This window comes from Sitophilus oryzae, unplaced genomic scaffold (assembly GCF_002938485.1).
Source record: "Sitophilus oryzae breed Bouriz unplaced genomic scaffold, Soryzae_2.0 scaffold_857_pilon_pilon, whole genome shotgun sequence".
NCBI classification, from domain to species: domain Eukaryota; kingdom Metazoa; phylum Arthropoda; class Insecta; order Coleoptera; family Curculionidae; genus Sitophilus; species Sitophilus oryzae.
In genome coordinates this window covers 4,842,285-4,862,139 of record NW_022147480.1, presented here as the reverse complement: position 1 = coordinate 4,862,139, position 19,855 = coordinate 4,842,285, and the positions used below count along the sequence as shown (strand labels likewise).

The window sequence follows — 19,855 nt, the reverse complement described above, 5'->3', positions numbered from 1 at the left end:
AGTATGGGACTCAAACTACATCCACGCTGTGGCACTTATATGTAAGAAAAAATCATTCTTACTGGGGACACTCGTCCACAGGACATCTGTACATAAGATAATGTCCGTACATAAGACACTATCCGTACCTTGGACCCTAAAAATACGAAACACTTGTTTAAAACCAAACAAGGTCTAATAAACAAAATAAACCTACCTCGAAATACTTCCGAGGGCTCAATAAATAATAAACAACCTGTCCTTTCTTCCATGTGACATTCTGGAGGACAAAAGAAAAGGGACGCCAACGTGCCAGCAAAATACAAATACAAGTTGGGACCATCCGTAACTCTACCCTAAAAATATTCAATAATAATATCGAATCTATAAAAGGTAATAACTCATCTTTACCTGTAGCCTCGAAATAGCAGCTGATTCAGATTATACAGCAAGATTTAAATAATCACCATTTCTAAAAAAAAGAAAAACTGGGACTAATGGCGTCTGACAGGCCAAACGGTCAAACCAAAAGTGCCGTTAAATCACAGAGAGTTGACAGAAGCGATGTTGACAGCGCGCGCCTCCACAGAATAGTGAAACGATAGCAGGGTTGGCGACTAGGGAACGTAAAAATTACGCCAAGCGTACCTACCAACAAAATGATCAGGCCTGAACGAGAGGGAATCCGGTGACGATAGGCCAGACATCATATATTATATGTAAAAAAGACATGTAACGAACTAAAAACGTTACAATATAGTATATTATTAATAATATCAACTATTAGATATCACTAAAGAGCGAAAATACCAGTTATATTTTTATAAATATACTTTTTAAACTCTTAAGGCAGCAGTATATATTATAGGAAATTCAAATAATTCGTTTTCTGACAGATGGAAATAAATTTTCTGACTGTTTGACACTTAATGTCAAAGGAAGCTAGATAAAATCAAGAAAAATATACGTTTTCAAACTAAATCTTAAATAATTAATAATAACTTAAAAACAATTTATTTTAGGTATAGGAACATGTATAATCAAAAAGTAACGAATTGAAAAACCTTTCCACTAGTGAAATAAAAAAGTGGGTTTCCGTCATTTGAAAAAAATGATTTATGATAATTTTTTAATTCCTCAATTCCATGACAGCTGCGGCTATTATGACATTTGAACAATTTAATTTTTGAAATAGATAGCCACATGTCTCTCTGGCTGTGGTAATCACTAAATTTGACGTTTAGGCGATTCGATTTCTTTTTTAAATTTTTCAAATTTTAAAAGATTTTTTTGAAAATTTTTGCAGTACCTAATCCTTGAATCGCTTAAAATGGCTAGAATCTTCGAAGTCTTGTTAAATCTTTCTCATCATGTGATGAGAGCCTTACCAAATATAGGCGACACGGCAAAATTTCGGTTTCAATATCCCTCCTAGCGGATTCTAGCGGTTTTTAATATACTAAGGGCTGGCAAAGGTTAGTCTTGGGTAAGAAGAGTACAATGCGTTTATAATGTACTGAACAAAGAGAGGACAGTAAACACGTTGCCAAACGTATGAAATAAACCGAGAAACTGTGCACATCGCTAAGAGACGTGGAAGGGGATATAGCAGATTTGTCGCAGTTGACCTGTCGACCCAATCAATACCTCTGTCAGTACTTAAAGTTCTAGAGAAAGGTGTACGTCATGCGTTCAGCTTCACGATTTAATTACGTCTCGTGATTCTTGATTTGTTTATTTATTAACGAGTCGTTGTAATTTTCCCTATAGCTTGAATTTTTTTAAGTGCAAGCTAGAAACACTTGCATTTTTGGTAAAAATAAGTGGAATTGAGTGGGTGTTCGATAGTGGTCGCGCTATTAGAACTCTGAATTTAAAAATCGATATCTCGAAATCTATTATTTTTCAAGAACTTTGTTAATATTTCTGCTGTATTTTCTTTGTAGACAGTATGTGAAAATCTTTATCAATAAAAAAATTACACGATTGCTGAAAATTGCTATGCTCTAAAAGTAAATGGATGGATTGTTTACAATTTTTGAATGGAAAAAACAACCTTATCGAATTTTTCTTATGTAAACATATCGTAAAATATCCGATCTTGAAAATAAAAAAAAGTTTCAATATCTAAAGTGGTTCTTGAGTTATGGCCTGTTATGTGTTAAAAAGTTGAGTTTTTAAATTATCGCGATTACTGACGTTTTCTCGTTATAAAAAAAAATTACACCCTAACGATATCCTTATAATTCCATTTCAGATGCTCAGAAACATTACAAACCTAATGATTTTATCTAGTTATCTCTTGAAAAAAAAAAGTCTTTTAAAAATAAGCGGTTTGCGATCGTGATTTTACTTTACTTGATAGGGAAAGGCGTATCGGCAACGCCGTAACAGCACACCGTCGCGCGTCGCGTCGGTCGGTCGCATTTCTCTCACTACGACTTAATAAAATCCCTATGCGATTTACTTCCACACATGTAAATGCCGACCCAAAAGTAACAGTTGCCAGCACGGTATGATTCTAGCGGGTATGCAACTTTGAGTATTGGCAACAGGCTTTAAAGACGCCAAACGACGTCATGTAAATATCTTTTTTCGTCAGTTTGTGCTTGACATTTCACTTGACACATCTGAATTTATTATAAGATTATAAAGTGCTTTTCTTAGCTAATTTTATGTTATTTTTCAGGGTCAGATCCTGGATTCTTTACTTGTGAAAGGTGCGAGAAAAGGTACAAAACTAAATATACTTTACACAGGCATCAAACTTACGCATGTGGCGCCGAAAGGCAGTTCTCCTGCCCTTTTTGCCATACGAGACTCAGGAGAAAGGAATACTTGTTCGACCACGTTCGCAACAGGCACCCAAAGTTAGCAAGCGAGTTTTTTAAACAGGAGAAACAAAAGAAAATGGAATTATATGATGAGTACTATTCTAAACCTAAATAGAAAACATATTTATTAAGGTACGCGCTGAGAGAGAAATCTCGGTTTTTTGGAATGTTTTCGAGTAGGTACCACATCTATACCTAAGAATCCACACCAAGGAAGTACAAGCAGAAGAATGCTGTGTTAATAATGTTTCTTATAACGAAGATCATATCGTCCCATTGCTGCCAAAAGTCACTAACTTACTTTTTATTACTTCCGAGAAAAATGCGTCTAAAGATGAATTGCATTGCATAAAGATGTTATAGTTAGTAACTATTCGGTATTAAAATAAAACATAACTAGCCAGACATCATAGTTAATGACTTTTGCACTCGATTCTCCGCTTCAAAGCATAGTTAGTGATTGAATTTGGTTGTTGGGAAAAATGCTAGTTAGTGACTTTTGGCAGCAATAGGACGATATATGATTGTAATATGTAATATGTTGTAATATAACATTCTACTAATTTATAAATAATTTTTTGTCAAACCTTTTTGTTTATTTTAATATTAATAATTTTTGTTTGTTGATATACAGGGTGGTCCGAATTGTATTCGGCAACCTGGAAACTTCGGCAGCACATCCTGCAGATAAAAATAAGTAAAGAAGTTCGTTTTGGAGATACAGGGTGTAGAAGTTTCATTTTTATTTCGTTTTTTTCTATTTTCAACACCAATTAGGCAAAACTGACTGGACAAATCCCAAGTCATTTAGGCCTATTAGTCTCACATCGTTCATACTAAAAACGCTGGAGAAAGTAGTTGACAACCATATTGGAGAAAATCATCTAAAGGTTAAACCACATGATAGTCAGCATGCATATAGAACGGGCAGATCCACAGAAACTGCTCTGTACCAATTAACGGAGCTAATACAGACAAGTCTGGATAGCAAAGAAACAGCAATTTGTGCCTTCTTGGATATTGCGGGGGTGTTTGACAATATACCACATAAGGTGGTCAGGCGATCTCTAGAAACAAGAGGGGTGAACAGAACTATTATTCGCTGGTTTTGGGAAATGCTGTCAACACGAACAGCAGAGGCTCAGATGGGCACCAAAACTGTAGCTGTTAAAACAACGCAAGGAACTCCACAAGGTGGAGTAACCTCCCCTTTGCTGTGGAGCTTGGTGGTGGATGAACTACTAGATGAATAACTCTAGCGGGAATACACTGCATTGGGTATGCAGATGACATAGTCATGATCGCTCGGGGGAAACATGAAGGCACCTTGTTTGATATTATCCAAAGAGGACTCCGTATCACTGAGAGATGGTGTAGGACTCGGGCTGAGTATCAACTCAGACTAAACCGCGATAGTGCCATTCACCAGAAGGCGAAGTCTGAAAAACTTGAAAAGAATCCAACTAGATGGAAAGGAAATACTGCCAACACAGGAAGTTAAATACCTGGGAATAACCCTGGACAGTAAACTCCTGTGGAACAGGCATATTAAGAACACTACCAGCAAAGCCATAAAGGCTCTCATGATATGCAGAAGACTGGCCGGAAATAGATGGGGCTGCTCCCCTAACATTTTGCGCTGGATGTATACCATGATAGTAAGACCCATGATTACTTATGGAGCAGTTGCCTGGTACACAAAACTAGAGCAACGGACGGCAAGGCTAAACCTATGCAAAGTCCGGAGACTAGCATGTGTTTGCATCACAGGAGCCATGAGAACCTGTCCAACAGCAGCAATGGAGGTCATTCTAGATCTAACACCACTGCACATTGTCATTGGTAGATATGCCAATGCGACAATGATTAGAATGGTCACTAACGGAATTAGTACTGGGAGAATTGTCAGATCAGGGGCTTGGAACACTCTCAAAAAGGAAATACCACTCCTGCAACTCCCAGTGGACGATATGCCAAGAACGTACAACTTTGACAAACATGTCAATGTAGTATTGAGCAATAAGAAGGATTGGAAGAGCGAAACGCTTGCCCAGCAGTTAAAAGACCATACCGTAAGTTGGTATACTGATGCTTCCAAAACCAATACGGGAACAGGGATCGGAGTGTTTGGGCCGAGAGCTAATTACTCCGAACCAATGGGCACTTACCCTAGTATCCTACAGGCAGAAATCTACGCTATCGAGAGATGCGTACAACTTATCTTAGATAGGAACTATCGGAAACAAGAAATAGCCATCTTGTCTGATAGTCAAGCAGCGTTAAAGGCGATCAACTCAGTATCAATCAATTCGAAATTGGTCAAAGAATGCATAGAGAAGCTGAATAAATTAGGCAAAGAAAACAAAGTCCTCCTACACTGGGTGCCTGCTCACCAAGGGATAGAAGGCAATGAAAAAGCAAATAATCTAGCTAGGAAAGCAGCGAACACTCCACTAACTGAACCAGAACCGTTCTGCTTTCCAAGTGGTAACCAACTCAAGGCGGAACTCAAGAACTTGGAAGATTCCATCCGCAACCTGGAATGGAAATTTTCCAATGGTCTAAGACACTCGAAGAAGTTTCTGAGGGCTTATGATGAAGAAAAATCACAGATCTTCCTGGGTCTGAGTAAGAACAATCTTCGGATTGTCACGGGGTTTTTAACAGGACACTGTCTCCTCAACGAACACCTCAGTAGATTGAAACTAAGAAGAAACGGCGAATGCAGATTCTGTGGGGAAGATGGGGAAACACCAGTACACCTCATCACTGAGTGCGCCGAGATGACAACCATTCGTGCCATGAATTTTGGTACGACTGATATTGGAGATGGAGAACTACCCTCTATAAAACCGTCCCAGATACTGGCTTTTGTCAAAGCCCTGGGACTGTATGATGAGTTATGATTCAAGAAAGAGGGACACAATGGATCTGTAAGGTCGAAGTGATTAACCCCCCTCCCACTCATTCTAAATTCTAAAAAAAAATCTATTTTCAACACATCACAAGCAACTGATTAGGAGACTAACAACTTTTCGTCCGTACCTGTTTAAAACTAGTGGGTGAAAAAATATAATTCCGTAATTTTTTACCTGAGTAACCGTTTTCAAGATATTTTGAAGGGAAATAGTCAATACATGACAAAACATGTTGACTACCTACTACATTTTGTATTTGACTAAGAGTGGGTCCCAAGGGGGACCCTCCACTGAGGCCGCGAGGGCCTATTGTGGCTCAGTTTCTACAAGCTCTAATTTACAAGAGCGTCAAAGTTCATCCTCAAGACCCAGCCTCTTAATATAGGCCGTTATGTCTGAGGGCGATATGTCTCCTAGGTCTGATAGGTCTAGCATGGGTTTGCCAAATATCTCAAACCTGGTCCTGCTCCCAGCGGGGCAGGTACACATAACGTGCTTCATTGTTTCATCATCTTCCATACAGAGTCGGCATTCGGCGTCTTCCACCAGTCCCGTCCTCTGTAGGTGAGATCTCAGCCGGCAGTGGCCCGTGTACACTGCAGTGAGCACACGCGTTCCATTCTACCGGCCTTTAGGAGTTCTCCTGTTCTATGTTTGGATGGCCCTGCTAGGATTTTCTTGGCATGCTCCATTCCGGGACTGTCATTCCAGTCTCGGAATGTCTCACCCCTAACCCATTCACAGAGCCTGTCTCTTGCGAGATTTTTGGGAACGCTAAGTGTCGGTTCTGCCCCACGAATGGCGCGCCTGCACCAATTTTGGCGAGGGAATCAGCACGTTCATTTCCCTCTCTAGGCCGACATGTCCCGGTATCCATATTAGCGACACTTTGTTCCTATCTCCCAGTATATTGAGTAGTTTCTTACAATGAAGAATCGTCATAGACGTGCTTTTCGTTGCCTCAAGTGCTTTCAGCGCAGCTTGACTATCCGAAAATATGCATATTGTTTTCCCGGTGTATTGTTGTTCTACCAGCAGTTGCACACAGGTTTCAATAGCATATAGCTCAGCTTGAAAGATCGTGATGTGTTTTCCAAGACTGTGGTAGATCTCAGTCTTTGGACTGCTGCAGTAAATTCCTGCGCTAGATCCTTTTTCGTTTTTGGATCCGTCCGTGTACCAACACATTTCCGCATGTAATAAGCCGTTTCCCGGCTTATCCCATTCGTCCCTATTCGGAAACAGGACGTTGTAGGTGCGCGTCAAGAGTTGGACTGGTGGTGTAAGATCCGAGATCATTCCCATAATCTCATCCGACTGTAGTTCTTCTATTAGCGGTTTTGTATGAACATAATTGTTCCTTGGCTTCCTCGTACTATATTTAGAAACCTATATGTAGCCCATCTCGCCTCTCTTTCCAAAAGAATTTGAAGAGGAGGTAGATCGAGTAGGGTTTCCATAGCTTTTGACGGCGTGGAATGGAAGGCACCAGTCACCGCTAGGCATGCTTGTCGTTGTAGTTTCGACAATTTATTCTTTGCCGTTATTTGGTTGGCTTTCTGCCACCAGGCAACTGCACCATACGTGATAATAGGTCTGATGGCCGTCACGTATAGCCAGTACATATTTTTGGGGTTTAATCCCCAATTCAAACCTACTACATAGATAGTTATTTTTTGAGTGAAACTATATTTTTGGGAACTTTTTATTTTTTTAGGCTAATTATGAATTTTTCAGAAAGGTTACAGAGTTTTGAAATTTAGAATGAATATGTTTCTTATAAATTTCCTATCTATAAAATGGTATTTTATATTGTATATATAATCGCGAGTGAATTAATTTCGGGAGACGATAATGCAATTTTATCGCCGTGTATAAAACAATTTTTTTTCCCATAGCGAGTTACGTTTTCAAAAATATTCAGAAATTATTATTTCAAGGAATTTATTACGAGTAGAAAAAATATTGTGCTGGGTTGGCGTTGGTTTCTATGTAATTTGACAAATAAATAAAGCTGTCTCTTTAGTTGTCAGTTTTGAGTCAATATTTTTTAATTCTCTTTCGTGTCGATTGCTGATTGAATTGGAGGCAGAAATGGCTCGAAACGAAATAAGTAAATTACCAACAGATATTCAGGCATGGGCGACAAACGCCATATCCAAACTACTTCCATTTAAATCCCGAATAACTTATGAAAAGGAATACAAAAATTTTCAAAAATAGAAGCAATTAAAAACGTGCGAGAAGAAATAAAGTTTTTAATCTATCCTCGCGGAAAATCTACTCTTGTGTTAAAGTACTATTTTATCTACTATTTTTGATAGATATAAGGCAATTTTAACAGTTGCTATGGAAAAAAATGTAATAATATTTATTTTTTAATATTATTTAGATATTAATAAACATATATTAATATCTAAATAATAAAAAATATAAACAGCTGAAAAAAAAGTTCTATATTTGTCAGGCCCCTGAACTCCTTGCTCCCCAGTCTTGAAAAAAGGATTATTTTATGTTTGTACCCGAATCATAGTGTAAATAAACAAACTGTATACATGTTTGCTCAAAACAAACTATCTTAAAAGCGGTGTTGCCAAAAGAAGGAAATTTTCTTTTGTAATATTTGTGTAATTTTTTGTAAAAAATATGTAGTATAAATATATTTTTGGCTGATTTTCTTTTTGTGAATTTTAGGATATGATTATGACGTTAACACAGGTCAGGAGCAGCTCTATCCCGATCCTTTTTTGGACAGCTACGATCAACATGCGTCCCAGATGAGCGACACGCCTCATGAAAGGTTTCCTTGTGAGAACTGTGGCAAATATTTCTCCTCCCAGTTGAGCTTGAAGCGCCATGTTTCCTATGAATGCGGGCAACTTAGGAAATTTTCTTGTCACTATTGTCCATACAGAAGCAAACGGAAGGAGCACATGTTCAAACACGTCAGGGGACAACACAAAGGGAAAATAGACGATTTTATAAGAGAAAGCGTGGTGGAAGTGCAGAAGAAATTATTAAATAAACTTACTTAAGTCTATCTAACGTTTTTTTCACCAATTTTTTGACAGAAGTGGAAATTTAATTTTATACAGAAATCAATAAAAGTTGATGTGCGTAGTTGTACATCAAAGTTGTGTTTTTTGTAATGGAACACCTTATATATTAATTGATTTTCGGATTCTAGGAAAAAAATAAAGGTCAGCTTTATTAAAGAAGCATATGCCTAAATTGTAATGATTTTGACATATTTCACATTTTGTGAAAATAAAGAGTAAATTTTAAATTTTAATAATAGCTACCTAAATCTTAATTTACCCTGTATAACCTGATATTTAATTACAATAACCATTGTATGTTAAACCAAATTAAAATTTGACCCGAAAAGTCATACAGGGTGAGACAAAATTAATATGGAACATTGGTCACTTTTAAAGGTGCGTAATCATTATCCGCACGAACGAACGAACGAACGAACGAACGAACGAATGTTCGCTAGTGGTATGGACGGGGACCGCACGATAGGACCGCACGAGAAGACCGGAGGCATTTGTTGGCGAACGCCTTTGATGTACCGACTCGAAACGGATGGTCGAGCGAACGAACGAACGAACGGCCGCATGCGTTCGGTCCCCGTCTAAATATACCGCACTTTCATTCGTTCGTTCGTTCGTTCGTTCGGATATTGAATACGCACCTTAAGGAGAGTAAATTTTAAGGTGCGTATTCATTATCCGAAGGATCTAAGTAAATATACTCAACGGTAATAAAAAGAACATATTTTAATTAATACAGAATTAAAACGAGATAAACCTATAATTATGTGAAAAATAAATAGATATAAAAAATTATTTTATATGTATTGTGTCTAAAATTGAAGTGAAAAATTCGTGACAAAATAAGAAATTTTTTATGACACTTTGTCAAAATTCAAAATAAAAAAAGTAGCGGTGGCAACATCGCGACGTGCAATATTGTCAAATATTTTGATGCCGTACAGGCCAACTTTTATTGATTTTCCTGTAGGGACAAAACAATGTGCAATTTTTGAATCTCTTGTCTACATCATTGGTGTTTACAGTGTTGTTAATCAGTGTGAACCTCAGAACAATAAGTATACCAAAATACCTAGATATAAGTTGAAATCGAGAAACATTTTACTTTTATGTGCAAGATTATAATTAGAATATTATGATTATTTTATCCCAGTGTAGTAGAAAATGTATATAGAGGATGTTGTTTAAATAGGTGCATATATTTTTACGGGTACCTAGTTTGAGTATCTTTTTTTATTTCAAGACTCAGAAACACTGTTATGAGATTTTTTCACTCAAGTTTCGGCAGTACATGTACATTTTTTACACAAGTGAGATACACACAACGAGATCTATCGATTAAAAATATTTTCAATATGGCGGTACTTCCGGAAATACCGGAAATTGACAGCAACTTTCTTATTTTAAATGGGTGCCTCCATTTTTTATTACATACTTAAATCCCCTGTAAAATTTTATGAATTTTGATATTAAACACTCTATACATAACATTAACCGTTTTTGAGAAAACAAATATTTAAAATTTTTGGACGAAAAAAACTGCCTGTCAAAAATATGTGTATAGTCTAAACGTCAAATTTAGTGATTACCACAGCCACTGTGCCATAAAGAGAAGACTATCTATTTCAAAAATTAAATTGTTCAAATGTCATATAATAATGGCCGCAGCTGTCATGGAATTGAGCGCTTAAAATATTATCATAAAACATTTTTCTCAAATAGAAACCCACTTTTTTTATTTCACTAGTGAAAAGGCTTTTCAATTCGTCACTTTTTGACTATACATATTCCTATACCTAAAATAAATCGTTTTTAAGTTATTTAAGATTTAGTTTTAAAGCGTATATTTTTCTTGATTTTAACCAGTAGCCTATGACTTTAAACGTCAAGTGATGTAAAACAATAGATCTGGCCATGTCATATTATGACACTTTGTTCAAAAAGCAGTATGCAAGGATATATAGAAGAAGGATATTCAACTCCCTATAGCGGGCTATGTAGGAAAATATGCCGTATTTTGTCGAGGAAGACGATTTCGTCACGACCAATGAGCGTCGAGTATTTGAAATTGAAAACATATAAATTGACGGTAACCTATGTTTTTTGACTCATTTCACTGACAGATGTGATGAGATTATTATTGTAATTTATAGATCCAAACGTTTTTGAAAAATAATGTATTTTAAAGTTATTTCCTAGAGTTTGGTTTGGCCTTCTATATTCTCGTATTTGTCTACTAATAAATAATATCTTATTTTGTATTTCGATGTATGGAAATCCGCAAGTTTTGTATCTGAAGCCGCAAAAAATTTCGCTCTATAGTGAGAAAAATGTTATTATATCTTTTTAGACGTGTAGAATTACAAAATTTCTTATTTCAGATGTTCTAAATGTGAGTGCATGTCAAAAATTTAAATATATACTTGAAATATTTCATGTTATATGCTTTGACATTTTTTGGAAGTAAACAAATATTGAAGAAAGTGTTGTGCCTTCACAGAATTTAAATTGGCATTAGGAATAGATTTCCTTGATTTAGTAATGATATTGCTCATAGAAATTGATAATGTGAAGAATAACAATACAGGAACATAGAATAACAAGAAAGAAATTCTAGCAGCAAGTTAGGTTATGAGATAAATTTTATTTATATAGTTTGTTTAAAGAGTTTAGTTTGAAAAAAAGGTAAAACAATTATTATTGTCCAGGTCATATTTGATAACTGTTGTTAATTGATAACATATTACAGGGACACAGTAAAAAGACAAAACATTTAGACCCTTTGAAAGAGAAATGTTTGCGATGGATATTAATAAATTCTAGCCAATTTGTACGATGTACAATGCAGGCAATATTTCTGCCTCTTAACGCACTATTCGCGTAAAAGATGTGGGTATTGTATTTATACCTAGGTAGTTAACAGATTTATTATTAGTTGGCTAGTGTGTTAGTAGGATAGCCATTGGTAGTTATAAAGTATGAAGTCGTCAGGTATTAATAATAGGAATTGATCAAAGCTTATACATTTATTGTGATATTTATATTGTGAATTTAAGTAGTTAGAGTTTTGGTTGTTTAATAAACGAATTAATGTGCTTATTGTGTATCTAATAAAAGAACAATGAAAAGTTGAATACCATAGGGGTACGTATGTTATACAAAGAATTTGCATCAACATTTTTTTGGTTATATACTTGTACTGATATTTGTTTCTTGAACTAAAGAATTATACAGTACCTACTACACAATATAATAATCTGCAGCTACATAGGTAGGTAGCTGTTGGTAATTAAATTTTTTATCTAATATAATATCTAACATCAGAAATATTGTTAATTATCAACTATAAACAACTAAGAACTAGAATTATCAACTATAAACACAATATAATATACTGTATCTTAAGCAATATGTAATTATTTAACAATTTTTTTGGGAAATAAAAACTGGTACTAAATTCTTTTTGACTATTTAATTTCTAAGTCACAAATAATGGTGGACAAATAGCAAGAAAATTATACAAGTAAAACATAATTTTAACTTATTTCTCTAATGGGATTTTGGTATTGATCTACTTAGTAGGATATGCAGTTATCATATTTTTGAATATTTATATTCAATATTGTTCAGGAACAGCCCAATTACTCTGAAAAAAAAATATATGGTCAAATTCTTTGAAAAGAAACTTTTAAAATCAGTAATGATAAAAAAATATATAATTGTTGTATAGCAGAACCAGGGGACACAGAATTAGGGGAATTAACAATAGATTATTAAAAACTGCCTTCTCTTAAAAAAGTAGTATTATATGCACTTAGAAAGACTATAAAGGATATAAGTACGCATAGAAAGAAAGTAAGTATCTATACTACTGATATATATATATATATATATATATATATATATATATATATATATATATATATATATATATATATATATATATATATAACTATATATGAATACGATACCTACAGTATACAATATTACTAGTATAAAAATAACAGCACAGTCGGCACACTTTAAAATAAAAAAGCAGCATAATATTCAGATATGTATCTAAGTAAAATTTTCTCAAAAATATTAGAATATGAAATAAATTGCAACTAAATTTTAATTAATAAACATAAACAAATAAAATTGTCAGTGTTATTAAAACTTTATGCAAATATATGTTACCTTAATACTTTGTCTTTAATCCTACTCTTCTGACATGGCTTTTCAAACTAATATTTATGAACTTTTGTTTCCATATTAATTTCAATATATTTGAATAAAACTGGAAAAATAATCAATATTGGCACTTGAAATTTTAATTTCTTATGTCCTTAAATTATTTATATCGTGTTATACATAATACTTACATAAATATTCAATTTAAAAATAGATCAGCACTTGAACGAGTGAATATAAAATAGTATATTATCAATTTCTATGAGCAATATCATTACTAAATCAAGGAAATCTATTCCTAATGCCAATTTAAATTCTGTGAAGGCACAACACTTTCTTCAATATTTGTTTACTTCCAAAGGGCAAAGGGTATAACTTGAAATATTTCAAGTATATATTTTAATTTTTGACATTAAGCACTCACATTTAGAACATCTGAAATAAGAAATTTTGTTATTCTACGCGTCTAAAAAGATATAACATTTTTCTCACTATAGAGCGAAATTTCTTTGCGGCTTCAGATACAAAACTTGCGGATTTCCATACATCGAAATACAAAATAAGATATTATTTATTAGTAGACAAATACCAGAATATAGAAGGTCAAACCAAACCTCTAGGAAATAACTTTAAAATAAATTATTTATTCAAAAAACGTTTGGATTTTGGATCTATAAATTACAATAACAATTTCATCGCATTTGTCAGTGAAATGAGTCAAAAAACATAGGTTACCGTCAATTTATATGTTTTCAATTTCAAATACTCGACGCCCATTGGTCGTGACAAAATCGTCTTCCTCGACAAAATACGGCACGTTTTTTTTTGGGCCAGTCGAATATCCTTATTCTATATATCCTTGGCAGTATGTTATCGAGCATCATTTCCAAGCCAATTATGATAACTTTTTAATCGCTCAATTCCATGACAGCTACCGCCATTATTATATGATATTTGAATAATTTAATTTTTGAATTAGATAGCTACATGTCTTCTCTTTATGTCACAATAGCTGTGGTTATCACTAAATTTGACTTTTAGGCTATACACATTTTTTTGACGTAGTTTTTTTCGTCCAAAAATTTTAAATATTTTTTTCAAAAACGGTTAATGTTAGATATAGAGTGTTTAACATCAATATTCATAATATTTTATAGAAAATTTAAGTATGTAATAAAAAATGGTTGCACCCATTTAAAATAAGAAATTTGCTGTCAACTTCCGGCATTTCCGGAAGAGCCACCATATTTAAAATATTTTTAATCGATAAATCTCGTTGTAAAACAATGATGTGCAAAAAAATCTCCGATCTAGATATTATGGTTGTCTAGAAACTTCTAATAAACGCTCAGCCTGGGACACCCTGTATATTAAATTGGAGAAAACCAAATGAAATGTAGATATTTATATTTATTGTTGGTTAAATAACAGTTATGCAATGTTCCAAAGCATTTAACTTTAGTGAACGTATAGGTATGTAAAAATAGGGTATAGAATTTACAAAAATATGTTTACAGTTCAAAGTAGGTATTCTATAAAACATAATTACAATAAACTATTATATTGAAACAGTAAATGAATAAACGAGTTTATTATTTTTTCATTGTTTTTATTATTACGTATCTTAAGGCTCATTTACATTAATCACACTCAGTCCTTGGCATCAGTCGACTATAATTATATGGCAGACATAGGCAATCTTCTTCGCAGTCATTGGTTTGGTTTGGCTTAGGTTGGCAGTCGCTTGAACGGTAGTCGCTTGGCAATAAAATTATATTTCGGCAGTACATGCACATTTTTTACACAAGTGAGACAACCCTCAGGTTACCCAGTTATAAAAATATAGACATTATTGTCATATATTTATTTAATTGTATGTACATAATTCTAAACTAGGTAATTTATGTCCAAATTTTCATCATTTGTAGATTATAGCAGAGCAGATTTCTTCGGCTGTGCAAATTGTGGCAAATATTACAAGAGAAAACAGAGTTTGCAGCGACATCTGGCCTACGAATGTGGACAAAAAAGAAGGTTTCCTTGTCTTTACTGTAAGCAGAGCAGCATAAGAAACGACCACTTAAATACACACATCCGAATGAAACATAAGACCGAGTCTAAAGAGTATTTTAGCAATATTGCTGACATAAAAAAAATTAATTTAGTTTATGGACTTCACAGACTTGGAATAAGATGGGGACATTCTTGAGGATATCTGTTGCTAGAAAATATGTTATGTTTTATTTTGTTAAAGACCTGAGTGTAGAATGAGGCATTGAATATCATTTAAAATGATTAACAAAAAACTTTTATTTTTTGTCAATATAATTTGAATTTTAAAATGAGAGTTTAATGATATTTGTTAAGATCTATTATTATCATTTAATGATATTTTGGAGAATTATAATTTTTTTAGAAACAAAATTTGTTAGATTTGATAGATGTTTTATTTCATCTGATGAACTATGCGTATACTACTAAACGTAGTTGAGGGTAGTATGTTAACCTGTACAAGGTATCTCAAAATGTGTGAATAAGTGAGCATGGTTCAAATTTTTCATTGTTTGCAGATTATAGAAGAGAAGATTCCTTCGGCTGTGCAAATTGTGGCAAATTTTACAAGAGAAAACAGAGTTTGCAGCGACATCTGACCTACGAATGTGGACAAAAAAAAAGAAGGTTTCCTTGTCCTTACTGTAAGCGGTGCAGCATAAGAAACGACCACTTAATAACACACATCCGAATGAAACATAACAACGAGTCTAAAAATTATTTTAGCAATATTGTTGACATAAAAAAGAAAAAATTAATTTAGTTTATGGACTTCACAGACTTGGAAAAAGATGAGGACATTCTTGAGGATATCTGTTGCTAGAAAATATTTTATGTTTTATTTTGTTAAAGACTTTAGTGTAGAATGAGGCATTGAATATCATTTAAAATGATTAACAAAAAACTTTTATTTTTTGTCAATATAATTTGAATTTTAAAATGAGAGTTTAATGATATTTGTTAAGATCTGTTATTATCATTTAATGATATTTTGGAGAATTATAATTTTTTTAGAAACAAAATTTGTTAGATTTGATAGATGTTTTATTTCATATGATGAACTATCAGGGTAATATGTTAACCTGTACAAGGTATCTCAAAATGTGTGAATAAGTGAGGATGGTTCAAATTTTCATTGTTTGCAGATTATAGAAGAGAAGGTCCCTTTGAATGTGCAAATTGTGGCAAATTTTACAAGAGAAAAGATAGTTTGCAGCGACATATGGCCTATGAATGTGGACAAAAAAGAAAGTTCCCTTGTCCTTACTGTAAGTGGAGCAGTAAAAGAACCGATCACTTAAATTCACACATCCGAAAGCTACATAAGAACGAGGCTGAAGAGTATTTTAGCAATATTGCTAACATGAAAATAAAAAAATTAAAGGAATTTATGGACTTCACAGACCTGGAATAAGATGGGGACATTCTTTAGGATATCTGTTGCTAGAAAATATGTTATGTTTTATTTTGTTAAAGACTTCAGGGTAGAATGAGGCATTGAATATGACTTAAAATGACTAAAAAATACTTTTATTTTTTATAAATATTATTTGAATTTTAAAATGAGAGTTTAATGGAATTATATTTTTTTAGAAATAAAATTTCTTAAATTTGATAGATGTTTTATTCGATCTGATGAATTATACGTATAAATACACTACAGCTAAACACAAGCAGATGTATGATAACCTTTAAACATTTTTTATCTCAAAATGTGTGCATAAGTGAGCATAGTTCAAATTTTCATTATTTGCAGATTATAGCAGAGAAGGTTCCTTCGGCTGTCCAAATTGTGGCAAATTCTATAAGAGAAAACAGGGTTTGCAGCGACATCTGGCCAACGAATGTGAACAAATAAGTAAGTTCCCTTGTCCTTACTGTCTGTGGCACTTCAAAAGAAAAGAGCACTTAAATATACACCTCTTAAAGCTACATAAGAGCAAGGCTAAACAATATTTTAGCAATATTGCTATCATGAAAAATAAAAAATTAAATTAATTTATGGACTTCACAGACTCGGAATATGATGCAGACATTCTTGAGGATATCTGTTGCTGGAAAATATGTTATGTTTTATTTTGTTAAAGATTTTAGGGTAGAATGAGGCATTGAATATGATTTAAAATGATTAACTAAATACTTTTATTTTTTTATTAATATAATTTCAATTTGAAAATGGGAGTTTAATGATATTTGTTAAGATCTGTTATTATCATTTAATGATATTTTGGAGAATTATAATTTCTTTAGAAACAAAATTAGTTAGATTTGATAGATGTTTTATTTCATCTGATGAACTATGCGTATACTACTAAACGTAGTTCAGGGTAATGTGTTAACCTGTAGAGGGTGTCCCATTTTAGTTGAAATCATACGGTATCTCCGTTACTTTTGAAGATAGAAGGGTGTGGTTTGTACAAACCTGTGGCACTTTTTTGTCAAACGGAAGATGCTGTAAACAAAATTTTCATAGCTCTCTTCATTTCTGACCTACAGGGTCTTTTTGAAAATTTTGCAATTTGGGTCACCCCTTGTATCTCTGTTGTTGTTAAAGGTATCGAAACGGCGAAAACTGTTTATTGTAGAACTTTTTACGTAGAATACAGTGGCGTAGTCTGTTATTCTACGAAAAGAATATTTTTTAAGATATGAACTAAAGTTCTGTTTTCTTAAATGGAACACCCTGTATATTTATAAATTATATGATCTGGCTTGCCGTAAACTTCTCAAAACTATATATCACTCTATATTTATTTTCATTATTTACTGCAATATTTAAAAAAATATATTAAAAGATCATACTTATTAGTAGGCCATGATTCATAATAAAAGAAACTAAAGAAAAAGAATATATACTGCTATCTGTCTCTTCTTTTATTTTGAGAGCCACCAATAAATTCTTTATATATTAGGAAAACTTAACTCTCTACCGCTATTTGTTAATCTTGGAAGTTATCGTATCGGAACATTTAAATATTCCTTTAGCTAATTTACGCAAAATATACTTTCAGCAAGATGGGGGCTCCCCCTCACAACTTAACTTACAACGAAAATATTAGAATGTTGTTAAATTATTGTTTCTCAAATAAATGAATTGGAACCAATGGACCCATATGATGGCCTCTCTGATTCCAGGATTTGTCCGTTCTCGATTTCTGATTTTGGGTATTTTTGAAATATGAAATATATCGTGGTAACTAATACAATGTCGAATATCTGAAAAACGCTTTAATAATGCAAGCTAATAATGCAAGCGTTTAGATATTTGCAATTTGCAAACCCATCCCGTTATAAAAAAAAGGAAAAATATATTCAGAGATTCAGTGGTAACATTACAAAAGTAAAATATATCAATTCCAAATAAAATTTTAATATGTGTATGACTATTTTAGTAGATACCATTTTGATTTTTTGTTATTTATCACGGCCTGCTAATAAGAAAATGATATATTTTAAATATTACAGTAAATAGTGAAGATAAATATAGAGTGGTATATATTTTTGAGAAGCTCATAGCAAAGCGGATCATCCGATTTATAAATATACAGGGTGTTCCATTTGAAAAAACATAACTTTAGTTCATATTTTCAAAAATATTTTTTTCGTAGAAAAACAGACTACGCCACTGTATTCTACGTAAAAAGTTCTACAAGAATCAGTTTTCACCTTCTCGATATCCTCCATAATACCGAAGATACGGGGGCTGTCCCAAATTGCAAAATTTTCGAAAAGACCCTGTAGCTTAGAAACGAAGAGGGCTACGAAAATTTTGTTGACAGCCATCTTCCGTTTGACAAAAAATTGGCACAGGTTTGTGCAAACCGCACCCTTCTATCTTCACGAATAACGGAGATACCGTATTATTTCAACCACCTCTGTTACAAGGTATCTCAAAATGTGTGAATAAGTGAGGATGGTTCAAATTTTCATTGTTTGTAGATTATGGAAGAGAAGATTTCTTCGGATGTGCAAATTGTGGCAAATTCTACAAGAGAAAAGATGGTTTGCAGCGACATATGGCCTATGAATGTGGACAAAAAAGAAAGTTCCCTTGTCCTTACTGTGAGTGGATCAGCAAACGAAACGAGCACTTAAATAAACACATCCGAAAGAAACATGAGAACGAGGCCAAAGAATATTTTAGCAATAATTGCTGACATGAAAAATAAAAAATTAAATGAATTTATGGACTTCACAGACTTGGAATAGGATGGGGCATTCTTGAGTATATCTGTTGCTAGAAAATATGTTATGTTTTATTTCGTTAAAGACTCTATTGTAGAATGAGGCAATGAATAAAATTTAAAATGATTAACAAAATACTTCTATTTTTTATCAATATAAGTTGAATTTTAAAATGGGAGTTTAATGATATTTATTAAGATCTGTTATTATCATTTAATGATATTTCGAAGAATTATATTTTTTTTTAGATTTGGATAGTTAAAACCTTGAACAACGACGTGGAAATAAAAACCAGAATAGAACAAGCGAGAAATGCATTTTTTAAAATGAAGAACGTCTTCCAGAACCCCAGATTGGACCTAGAGTTGAGAACAAGGCTCGTTAAGTGTTATGTTTGGTCAATCCTATTATACGGAGCAGAAACATGGAGACTGAAAGTTCAAGAGATGAATCGCCTTGAATCGTTCGAAACATGGATATATCGAAGAATGCTTAAAATTCCATGGACAGCCCATATCACAAATACCGAAGTCTACAACAGAATAGGCAGAGAGAGAGAATTGCTCAATATAATAAAAATAAGAAAAACATCATACTTAGGGCATATATTGAGAAATGAAAAATACCACGTCTTACAATTGATAGTTAAGGGTAAGAT

The 19,855-nt window shown here is 33.3% G+C and overlaps 1 protein-coding gene and 1 long non-coding RNA gene across 2 annotated transcripts in view; both read left to right on the top strand.

Annotated features, from left to right (window-relative positions):
* The window catches only part of LOC115889996 (zinc finger protein 37-like), a 380,755-nt gene that overhangs the window by 174,958 nt on the left and 185,942 nt on the right, over nt 1-19,855 (top strand). The gene's annotated exons all lie outside the window — the stretch shown is intronic.
* LOC115890001 lies at nt 11,239-12,247 on the top strand. Its single transcript, XR_004051545.1, has 2 exons — nt 11,239-11,472; nt 11,537-12,247. It is a non-coding gene; the product is annotated as an uncharacterized LOC115890001 (long non-coding RNA).